This window comes from Emydura macquarii, unplaced genomic scaffold (assembly GCF_026122565.2).
Source record: "Emydura macquarii macquarii isolate MOO-44397 ecotype Brisbane River unplaced genomic scaffold, CSIRO-AGI_Emac_v2 contig_3470, whole genome shotgun sequence".
Lineage (NCBI taxonomy): Eukaryota > Metazoa > Chordata > Testudines > Chelidae > Emydura > Emydura macquarii.
In genome coordinates this window covers 890,031-902,189 of record NW_027133607.1, presented here as the reverse complement: position 1 = coordinate 902,189, position 12,159 = coordinate 890,031, and the positions used below count along the sequence as shown (strand labels likewise).

The window sequence follows — 12,159 nt, the reverse complement described above, 5'->3', positions numbered from 1 at the left end:
CACTCTGTGAAGTGGGCATCATTCCTATTGTATATATCGACAGACGGCAGCACCTCTGTCCTGTAGCAATGAATAATTCCTTAGTAGTTAATCATTTAAATAATTAATTATTTCACATTTAATCATAATTGTTTAATAACTGGCATGTGGGATTGTCACTGGCCTATGACCACGTAATAAGTTGTTGGCAGAGCTAGGAACAAAGTATAGGAGTCCAGAATCCCAGTGTCTTGCTCATCCCACTAAAACTGTTCCCCCTACTATATAAAATTCTAAACTCATTATGAGGTAGGGCGCTATAGTAGTTTTTATAGCCAGAAATTTGGGTGATCATCTTATTCAAGAGTGGTTGACGCTCGCATGACTTCCTAAACACTGGTGATATAAATTGCATAGCACCCCACCCTATCATATATTTTAGTTATCCCATTTATTTGATGCGAGGTTAGCCCTTTTTCACAAGTCTCCTTTTGCTTCTTTTTGAAGCACTACAGAAAAAAATACATCATGGGTATGGGTGGAGAATACTGATTTCCATAAGTACAGTATAAAGTTCAGTTTAGATAATGGTTTGAAATCTCTACCATGTGATTTGAAAAATAAAGCCATTAATGTGATGACTGGCATGACCACAAATGTGTCATAAATAAATACTTCTGCAATAGTTGGATTATCACAATACTCTTGTTAACTTTATATGGTACTCTATAATAGATCCTGTGTGTGTTCTGTCCAATTTAGGATCTTATATCATGTACATCACCATGGTATTTGAACAAAAGTGGTATTGCTACGTTTGAAATGGTTGTTATGTTGCTTGTATGCACGGGACAGGAGGTGGAGCACTAACATGCACACGCATGCACACACAAGCTGCTTGGATAAATCACAGTTCAGGCCCCAATCGTGCAAGATGCTCTATGTGAGCAGAACCCTGAATCCACCTAGAGTCCCACTGAAGTTTGTAAGAGTTCTACGATTATAAACTCTTATTTTGATTGCATGTACTTACTATAGATGTGCAGGGCCTAGCACAATGGAGTCCTAGTTAGAGCTGTGTGAATAACTGCTCACTGACCAAACTGGGGGGGGAAATGTTTTAGATCGACCCAAACCATTTTTTTCCTGCAAACTTAAAAAGTTGGAAAAAACAAGAGTTTTGGGTGAAGCAGAAACATTTCACTTTGTCTGAGTTTTTAACCTTTTTTTTAAAAAAAAAACAACCACCCCAAAACTGAGGTAAAATTCAAACTGAAAAGTTGCTTTGAATAAAAAAATCAAAACATTTTGTTTTGAAATATATTTTAAAAAGCTTAGATTGTTTTGGATATTTTTGTTCTTTTTTTTCCCCCCCAACTGATTCAATTCAGGAAATTCCAACACAAATTCACAACATGTTCTGGTCAACCCAAATCTACTTTTTTGGCAGAAAAAAGTTTCAACCTAAAAACTACATCCAGTTCTAGTCCTGATCTTTCAGTGCTAAAATAATACATGTCATAAATAATAACAACTCCACTTTCTGTACTAGAAATCAGGGCTACGTAAAGAACTGCAACAAACCATTTAAAAAAGGCAAGACTGGGCAAACACCAGCATTTAGAGTTGGAAAAAGCTCTCAGCTGTATTTCAGTAACATTATCTTCAAACAGATAATTGTATTTGTCACTGAGCTGGAGGATACATAGGCGGCACTGTGTAATAAAATACACAATGGAGATAAAGTGTGGGAGACAGAACAGCTTTCTTTTCCTCATTCAGACATAAGCCCTAGAAGAAAAGGTCTGGAAAAAAAGGCTCCCAGCTCTGACACTAGTTTTCAGACACTAGTTTGTGGTGTTATTTCTTTCCTTAGAATTTTCCACCAGTGCAGTTCCACAAGTAGAGTGATTTTTACCACAAGTCTCTCGCTATTTGGTATCCTTAGGCCCCAGCTACTGGAGTCATGTGATTATGTGAGACTCTTAGCTTTCATCGAAAAAAACCATGTTTCTAGCCCTATTGATTGCAGAGAAAAGCTTGAAGAAGTGATCCCTAATGGATTTAAAAACCAGGACAATAAAAAGAACCCCAAATGTATCAATTGCTTTGAAACTATCAAGAGTTTTAACCCAATCTCATGATTTTGTGAGGCCTGGATCATGATTTTGAAATGCATGGGGTTAGCAATATTGCCAATGTATTGGCTTTTTAACTAGAGTGTCATCTAGACCTAGGGAGCTAGGCACCTCCCTACCTTTGAGGATCTGGGCCTTAGCATCTCTGGTTTTCCCCCTTTATATAATAAAGATACTTACTTCCCTTGGTCACACAGGCTTGTTGTAAGGGTTTGTGTATTTTTTTTATGTCAATGGGGCTATCCCCCAGAGTAAAGTTATGCACATACTTAAGCGTTTGCTGGGTCCTGCCTTTTGGTTTGTAAACTGCTTGGAGTCCCTGGGTTTGCATGCACCGTTTTTGATCCGCTGATGATCACTGCTCTGAAAACTGAAGCCAGTAAGTCCAAGATGTGCCATGAGAGCTGGCGAACTCTCACGCCCATGCATGGCAAGCTGTTACGCACATTCCCCCCTCCCCATTTATTTATGTATGTGTTCGGGATGTTTTAACACGCTGGTTTTCAACCTTTCCTCGTTTGCTGACCCCTAGACCATTTCAAACAGAAGGGCCGGTGCCCCCTTTGGAAACCTTAGCCATAACCTCTGCAGACCCCCAGGGGTCCCCGGGCCACAGGCTGAAAACCCACCTGGGCTTGAATGGGTTTACAAAGCCCTGCCAGCTCGCGGTCGGGAACAAAACCGCCCGTGCCCCAGAGGGCTGGTGCGTGCAACCAGCCGTGCATGGCACCGCATCCCAGCCCTCGGCGCGCTCTGCGCACACCGACCCCACGCCCCACCTCCGGCCCAGCGGCAAGGCCGGGCGGGCGGCCTGTGAGCGACCTGGAACCGGTACGCTGGAACCGGGCGGGGATGTGGGGCTGGCCGGGCGGCCCCTGCTGGCTCCGGCGGGGCGGACTGTCTCTTTAAAGGCCTGCGGAGGCAGGGCGGGCGGGGAGTGGCCCGGTGCAGTGCGCATGAGTTGGGTGGCTGGCCGCCTCCCTGAGTCAGTCCCAGCAGCAACAGCCGGGGAGCTTCCCCAGCGCCGGGTGCCTACAGCACCTGCTCGGCGCCGGCGGACGGACGGACGGACTGACTGGGCCGGCGGGTACCAGCCGCTCCCACGGGTTGCGAGGCTCGGCCAGGTGAGTGCGGGCGCTGGGCGGGCTGCGGTGCTGACAGGTCCCAGCTGAGTGCTCGGCGCTGCCTGTAGCGAGCAAGGTCCCCGGGGAGGGGGGGAATCCCTCAGCCTTCCTGTGCCCCTGCCTCGCAGATGCTCCCCCATCTCCGCCTGCATCGCAGCTGCCAACCTCCCTCTCCTTCCCCTGCATCTTGTCCTCGTCCCCCCACCGCCTCCTCTGCCGGGGGTCAATGCCTTAGGGGCCCGGGTAGGGAAGAGATGGCACCCGGTGGCTTGATCGTACCTAACACTCACCGATGCTCCGGCCGGGCAGCGTTGTGCCTCCTCCCGGATATATAACGGCAGAAAACTAACCCCCACTTGTTGCTGTGTTGACCCACCGACCTGTCCGTGCGGGGCGGAGAGCTCCTCCGCTTCCCCTCCTGACCCCTGCCTAGGAATCTCAGACCGCCGGGAGCTTCGCCTTCGCTCAACCCCACGGAGGTTTCCCAAGGAAGCGAGCCCAAGATCATTTAACCAGGACCTCTTAGACTGCGGCTCCCCGGCCAGTTGCAAACACTGGCTTCTCCTGTCTAGTCGGGGACTCGGTTTGTGGTGCTGTGTTTGTTTCCCCTCCACTGAAGAGCCGGGGTGGGGGAGGTAAGAAATTGCGGCTATTGAGGTGCAACTCCCATTGCCAAGACGACCTGCTCATGAGCTCCGTATTTGGTTTGTGTAACGATGGGTCTGTGGCCCAAAGATCATGGCAGTGCTTCCCCAGGCTCTCACCCGCTGTTAGATACAGCCTTTATGCTTTAAAAAACAAACCAAAACCCTGAGAGTTTTCCCACCCACCAGCAGTAGCAACGCTGAAAGGGTTAGTACAGACAAGGCTGTAGATGGCTGCTGGGTTTTTAAACGCCCTCTCTCCTGAACTTGTTCAGAACAGGTCTATGTGGTTCAGTGCAATAGCATTAGCCATAGGGGTGGCGGGATGACAGAGCGGTATGCAACCAGGCAGAGGTGCAAGTGGAAGAGGATGCTTGTGTGCAGGAGGAAAGCCAAGCGGTATCCCCAGAGGCTTTGAATGTTTCTCAGGTATTCTAAAGCTGTGTTAAGAGCAGTTTCTCTCTTTTAGTCCAGATGTGTGACAAGCTTTACTGAGCCCTGCTCTACGCTACAAACTTCTGTCGGTATAACTACGTCACTCAGGGAGTGTGGAAAACCCACACCCCTGAGCAATGTGGTTATACCAACCTAACTCCCGGTGTAGGCAGCGCCCGCTGTTGATGGGAGGGCTTCTCCCATTGACCTAGCTACTGCCTCTTGGGGAGGTGGAGTACCAACCCAGAGAAGTTTCTCCCATCAGTATAAGTAGTATCTTCACTAAGCGCTATAGCTGTGCCATAAGTGTAGACAAGCCCACATGTACTGCCAGAAGCAATGCATGGCAGAGTTTTTAAAAAATGGTTAAAATACATTACATAGCAGTGAAAAGAATTTTTGGATGGGTAGGATTATAGTCTAGTCTGGTGGTGTTGGGAAGTAGAGACCCTTTTCTGGTATGTTGCACATAGGCTTTTCCCAATTGTTCTATTTGCCTTAGGGTAGATAAAGTTGCTTTCATATGGCATGATCAATATGGGGGAAGAGATTGACCTAATTTCCTTGTTCCCCCCCTCACCCTTTTTTTTTTTTTTTTTTTTTTTTTTTTTTTTAAACCATTGAATCAGTGGCAAAATCCCAATTGACTTCAGTAGGAGCAGAATCAGGCCCTAAGCCTCTGTTACTGATATGTGACAAGTATCCCTTGACTCTAGTGGGAATCCGTATGGCTTGAGGGAGGATTAGTGTCTTTTAATATCATGTCCTAAAGGAGCAAGCTGAAAAGCCATTTACTTGAGGTTGGGTTTAATATAGTAGAAACCGCAACTGCTGGCTTCTGACGAACCTTTTAAAAGTGCATTGCAAACACTCAGTTCCCTTGATGTTATTTATCCTTTGTATCACATCTAGAGGCCAGAGCTGAAATCAGGACCTTATTGTGCTAGGTGCTGTACACATACTAACAGCCTACAGTCTAAATAAATGAGACCGCTGAGAAGGGAAACGGAGGCAGAGAAAGATAAAGTGACTTTTCCAAGATCAAATTCTTCACTTTTAGGTTGTGTTTTTTCCAGTTGTGAAGTAGTAGCAGTGAGGTACCAAAAGTGCAGAACAGATTTTTGTGTAAGGGAGGGTAACCGAAGGAAAGTTTTGGGTTTCTTTATTTTTGGTTTTTTTTTTGTCTGTCCAAAACCTCATACAACAGAATAAGTCTTGGTCTTAAAAGCTTGTGCATTTTCTGGCTTAGGCTAATAAAAGGTATTTTAAGGTTCTTGTACAGATCCCTGGCTAATGCAGCACTGCAGTTGGATGCTACTATACAGAAACAGCAATTTAGTTCTATTTTAGACAACAGTAAGACTTGCTAAAGTAGTAGTGAAACACTTGTGAAAATATCACTTATTACACACAGATGAATCTGAAATCACTACTAGGTGCCAATCACTTTTCATTAATAGAATAGATCTTTCCAGATAAAAGAAGCAAGCATCTAATTTGTGCTCTTCACAACTAAGTGTACAACAATTTTAAATCCGGGCTGAGATGCTGTACTGACTAGCGTTACAAGTAACATCTGAGATTTGAGTAGGAGAGGGGGTATTCTTCGTATATCTGAATAGTCAGTTTCACTGTTCTCCCTGTATGGTCCTTGTGTTTTCCCTTCTTGCTTATATGGGTGCTGCAGAGAGACATATTAACCAGGAACTCAGGTAGTGTGGCATACTGGGTGGGTGAAGTTATCCGAAACTTTTTTAATGGATTAAATTTCAAGATGACTGTGTCCCTCTAATGAAAGGGACATAAATTTATGTCAATAGAATGGAGCCTTAAAAAGCCAGCTGCAACATCACATTCTACCAAAAAACTATTCTGTTTTTATCAGTATGTATTTAACAAATTGGAATTCTTGTTTACAGCTGGCTTCAGCAGTACATTCCCAGGTAGGCTGTATTTTGCTTAGCTCTACACCGGTGATGGCCGGATAATCACTGTTGACCCTTATGGCAGAAAAGCTCACAAAACACAGGAACAAATCCTTAGTACAGCCTGTTGCCTCAGTCTGATGACCCTTTGCATGTCAACCTATTGCATCTCTGCTGCCATTTACCTTAGCTCTTTTTGAGGCAAAGCATTCTTACTTCTTTGCACTGCACATCTCTTCTTACACCCTCCCTTGTCAGTTGCAACATTCACAAGAGGTCATGCAACAGGTGACTTGCAATTTACACAGTTGCTAGACTGCAACATGGTGATGCTATAGACAGCTGCATAGGCTTTGGGGACAAAAATTCTCATGCTGTCCTAAGTACAGTGGAAAGCTGGGTTAGGTTCACCTGTGATCTGTACAACAGTGGGATCAAAGTTATGGGACCCTAAACCCCAATGATGTTACACCTGTAACAAGACAGAAGCTGGCTAACTAAAGAAAAACAAGCACCTTAAATTGTGTGTATTTTATGCCGTTCCAAAGCATAAGTCACACTTCTAAGCACCACCAAGTTAACAAGAGGAGAAATCTAAACTAACTTTTAAAGTCCTCTAAAATTCTTCTCCTGGCAATTTGCATAAGAATGTTTAAAGTCTGGGGAGACTTCAGTCCTAGGGCATATTTAATATGAGTCTAGACTGTAGACAGTCGTTCGTTTTTGTATCTAGTTCTCCCTTAAGTAGTCACAGGCCATCAAATCTCAGCCATAGCCAGGCAGTGAGAGCCTTATCGACTCGTTATCCTCCGTAAGAAGTTAATCTAAAGTAAAGTAACTACTTGTCGCTGGCTGAGGTTTTATTTTTAGGTGTGGTTGGGAGAGATTTTATTTCTGCAAACACATGGGAGCTAACAGCACTCTTTAGAGACCTTTCTCTGGTTGTTTAACGTGGTATGTTGCACATATGCCTTTTCCAGTTGTTTTATTTGCCTTAGGGTAGATAAAGTTGTTTTCCTATGGCATAAGCCGGCTAAAACATCTCTATTCTGGAAATTACTGGTGCAGTTAATCACAAGTGATAGGGCAAAGACAGAAACCAACTCACTTCTCAACACTGTTCTTATCAATTCTTTCTTGAATCTGGGCCTGATTTTACAAGGTGCTGGGCACCCTCGACTTCTGCTGAAGAAAGGTTTAAGTCTGTAACCAGGAGTTTACTATGGGTTCTGAATAACTCACTTACCTGAGGGTCTTGGGGCAGTATTTCCAAAACACAAAGTCAAAACAATACGGATGGGGATATAATTGCTTGGAATGCAGTAAAGATTTCCTCTTATTGAGATTGGCTTGGTTATTTTACCTTTATAACTAGGAAGTTTAACAATCTCCTTTTGTTTGGCAAATATTTTCAAAAGTGTATTCTTTCAACAACAAAAAAATAGCTTGCTCTTGAAAATCCAGAAAGACCAGTTAAGAAATGAAGACAGCATTGAGTTGTTTTTTTTTTTTTTTTTTTTTTTTTTTTTATCCTGAGACTGAGATTAATTTGGTCAAAGATGTAACCTTAACCATCAATATTAAACAAAGCAAGACTACAGGGCATTGTATGCATTGAAGTTGCCCCTCAAAGAATAGTTGTTAGAGGCAATCACAAACTAACGGTTATTTTTTGGTTTTCTTGGTTTTTTAAAAAAAATTAGGTCCCTTTCTCCCAAATTTATTTTATGCTCTGATTTCAACAAAGTGCTTGAACACATGCTGAAATCCCTGTGAAATCAACTGGATTCAAGCATATGCGTAAGTGCTTTGCTGAATTGGCACTTCACTTGCTTGGCTGTTTTAGGACCTTATGTACACAGGACTAATTCTTGTGGTGTTGTCAACTCCTGCGATTTTTTTAATCACAGATCTCATGATGGTTGGGGTTCCTAAAGCCCAGCATGAAGATTAATGTGATTGTGAGAATTTCAGCTTTCATTTAAAAAAAAAAAAAAAAAAAAAAAAAAGTTTTCCAGCACTCAGTTGCAGAGAAAAGCTTGAAAATGTGACCTGAATGAATTTTAATGGCTCAGAAATCAAAAACATATTAAGAACCCACAATGTATTTTTTTAAACATCTCATTAATTTGGGGGGCCATGGTTCTTGATATTAGAATACTTGGGGTTGGTACCAATGCTGTGTACATTGTGGTAACCCCCAGAGTTCCAAGTCAGGATCAGAGCCACGTTCCTCTAGGCGCTGTACTAAGTGGTTACACGCTTTGTTGCTTCTGTATGCCAAGCTCATTGCACATACGAAGCGGTCTTTGCATCCCTCTCCATTTTCTGCCCCCTGCCCCTCTCACAAGCTCCCTGTATGCCACCCTCCCATCTCCTGTATTTCTGGGACTCCCTAAAACTCCCCCTGCCAGGAACACTGTATGGCACACCTCCTGGTTCCCTCAATCTTCCCCTGCCAGAGGTTCTGTGTGACCCCATTCCTCCTTACCCCCTTCCCTCCATGCCGGGGCTCTGTCTGTCTCCCTTTCTCCACCTTCTTTCACACCAGTAGCTGTGTGCAATACTCCCTTCTGTCCAGTCTCCCTACAGCGCACCCCCCCTCATAATTTCTCTCATATATCTGGGAGAGAAGTCATTCAAGAGGTCAACATGTTAACCTCTGTTGGGAGAATGAGCATAAATGAGGTAAGGATATTGTGCAGGAAGGTGTTAATGGATGCTGTCAACTAGTGGTTTGATCTATAGACAGTTGAATGGATCCTTGAAGCTGTGGCTGTGCTAACTGGATGGCAGCAGATCCACATGTCCCCCATTTTACCTTATTTGAGCTGATTTTTCCCCCCTCCAATTCAATAGGGTTCTGGTCATTGATGCCTAGAACATTCCCTGTGGATTTTTTTTGGGGGGGGGGGGGGAATTAATCAAAAGTTATCATGCTAAAGGCAGACAGAAATGCCATAGAGTTACGTGAAAGGCCTGGTCTATGCTACACAGTTAGGTTGACCCAACTAGTTTGCTCTGTGGCCTAAAACATCTGCACCCCTGAGCTAGGTAGTTAAGATGACCTTGTACTATCTTGTCTCGATCTGAGATTAGATCGATGGAAGAACTCCTAGCGAGCACCTCTCACGTAGGTGGTTTATCTACGCTGTTGGGAGAACTCCTCCGGTCAGCATACATAGTGCTACAGCGGTGCAGCTGTAGCATTTCAAGTGTAGATAAACTCTAACTTTCTCAACCTTGGCCAATGGAGTCGTGGTTTCTTCCCTGAAGATCTTGCAGTCTAAAGCTGTGTCTACACCACAGAGCCTACACCAGCATAGCTACCTAGTGTAGATGCAACGTATGTCACAGAAGGAGGTTTTTTTCTTCCAGTGCAAGGACACGAGGCTGGGTGCTAAGGAGCCAATTGACTTTAGTGTTTGAACACAACTTATCCCTGTCTACACTTGGTGCCAAGCTGTATAAAACATGTTACTTGAACTGAGTTAGCTTTTTTCCTAGTGTAGACATACACTATCGTGTTTAAAAAACATAGTTTAAAATCCTAACATAGGTATGGCAAGTTTTAGTTTTACTTTGGTCAACATATTCATAAATTATCTGGAAAAAGGGGTAAACAGTGAGGTGGCAAAATTTGCAGATGATACAAAACTACTCAAGCTTGTTACATCAAGAGCTGATTGGAAAGAATTAAAGGGATCTCACAAAACTGGCTGACTGGGCAACAAAATGGCAGATGAAATTCAATGCTGATTAAATGGAAAATAATGCATATTGGAAAACATAATCCCAACTATATGTACAAAGTGGTGGGGTCTAAATTAGCCGTTACCACTTGTGGAGTCATTGTGGACAGTTCTCTGAAAATATTCACTCAATGTGCAGCAGCAGTCAAAAAAGCTAACAGAATGTTGGGAATCATTAGGAAAAGGCTTCTGTAATAAGACAGAAAATATCATATTGCCTCTTTATAAATCCAAGGTATTCCCACATCTTGAATACTGCGTGCAGATCTGGTCGCCCTGTCTCAAAAAAGATATATTGGAATTGAAAAAGGTACAGAAAAGGGCAACTAAAATGACTGGGGTATGGAAAAGCTTCCATATGAGGAGAGATTAATAAGACTCAGGGTATGTCTACACTGCTGAGGCTGCATGGATTGATGCAGCGGGATCGACTGAGCAGGCTGTGGAGACCTGCTCAATCTATCCCAGAAGTGCTCTCTGGTTGATGTCATAAATCCCTGTCCCTCTCCTCCGAAAAGAGTAAAGCTGCATCGACTGGAGGGCGTCTCCCGTTAATGCAGCACAGTGCAGATGCTGTGGTATGGCAACATAAGTAAGTCAATGGGAGATATGCAAGCTACATAATGTAGCTTGAGTATCTCCCATCAATTGCTGGCAGCATTGTAGACCAGTCCTGGGACTCTTCAGCTTGGAAAAGAGACAGCTAAGGGGGGATATGATAAAGGTCTATAAAATCATGACTGGTGTGGAGAAAATAAATAAGGAAATGTTATTTACTCCTTTTCCTAATGCACAAACTAGAGGACACCAACTGAAATTAATAGGCAGCAGGTTTAAAACAAACAAAAGAAAGTATTTCTTCACACAATGCACGGTCAACCTGTGGAACTCCTTGCCAGAGAATGTTGTGAAGGCCAAGACTATAACTGCATTCAAAAAAGAACTAGATCAATTCATGGAGGATAGGTCCATCAATGGCTATTAGCCAGGATAGGCAGGGATTGCTTTTTGCTGGAGGCTGGGAATGGCTGATGGGATGAAACACTTGATGATTACCTGTTCTATTAATTCCCTCTGAAGCACCTAGCATTGGCCACTGTTGGAAGACAGGATACTGGGCTAGATGGACCATTGGTCTGACCCAGTATGGCCATTCTTATGTCTGGTCATGGTGAACTCTAGGGAAGAGGAGGCAGCTACATTGAGGTTATTCTAGAACTTGCACTATGTCTGCTAGAATTAAAACACATTGTTAACAGTTGCATCGTGTTAGACCTCTTCCTTAATGTAGAGAAGGCCCATATTAACATTTTCTATTATTGTACACATCCGTAATGTAGATGTGGTCATAATGTTTGTTCTGTGCAGATGGCATTGCTGTTTTCTCTTTACCTGTATTCAGGATGCCTCTGTCTCTTTGCTCATTTTATCACCAGAATAGGAGAGTATGTTTTGATGGTGTGGATGGGTTTATGCACCCGGATGGAAGATACATACCGACTGGAGTTGCCTTCCTTAACTCCTCTGATGTCTGTACAGGAGATTAAATCCTTGAGCTTTAGAGGAACAAACATGCACTTTGGTGATTTAAACATGGTTGTGGCTGAACCAGGTTATAACATGGTCATGCTGCCTGGCCAAACCTTGTCTAGACTTTGAAAAGTATCTTTGTTTTGATAGCCTTCAACCCCAACCTACCATAAGGGGCTGATCCAAAGCCCATTGAAATTAATGGAAAGACTCCCATTTACTTTACTGGGCTTCAGATCAGGCCTTCAGATCATAATCCTGCACACACTCATGTACATCTAGTAGTAGTGCCATTGAGCTAAATGGCGCGCATGGGTGCGGGTCAGGGACTTTGCTGTCCTTCACTGAAATATTTTTTCTTGAAATACATGGGTGTGGTTTTTTTGGGGTTTTTTTTGGTGTGTTCCAATTGTACTCTTTAAACAATGTGTATATGGTGTACTTTTTCTTAAAGAATAGGAATACAATTTGGGACTAGAACTCTGCAGACGTCTAGAATATTATCTTGTCTTGCTGGGAAATTTAGTTATTGGTGCAAAGAGCTCACTGCTGCTTGTTTCCAAATTATATATAATGCAGGGAGGGGAACAGTACAGCAATATTGTCTTTTTTTAATTTTGGTAACTTTCCAA

At 43.4% G+C, this 12,159-nt stretch overlaps 1 protein-coding gene across 1 annotated transcript in view; it reads left to right on the top strand.

Moving 5' to 3' along the window:
* The first annotated feature begins 3,118 nt into the window (after positions 1-3,118).
* Positions 3,119-12,159, top strand: part of PROSER2 (proline and serine rich 2) — a 36,104-nt gene continuing 27,063 nt past the window's right edge. The window contains exon 1 of the mRNA XM_067534968.1: positions 3,119-3,241. The gene's annotated coding sequence lies outside the window, so the exon portion shown is untranslated. The remainder of the gene's footprint in view (positions 3,242-12,159) is intronic.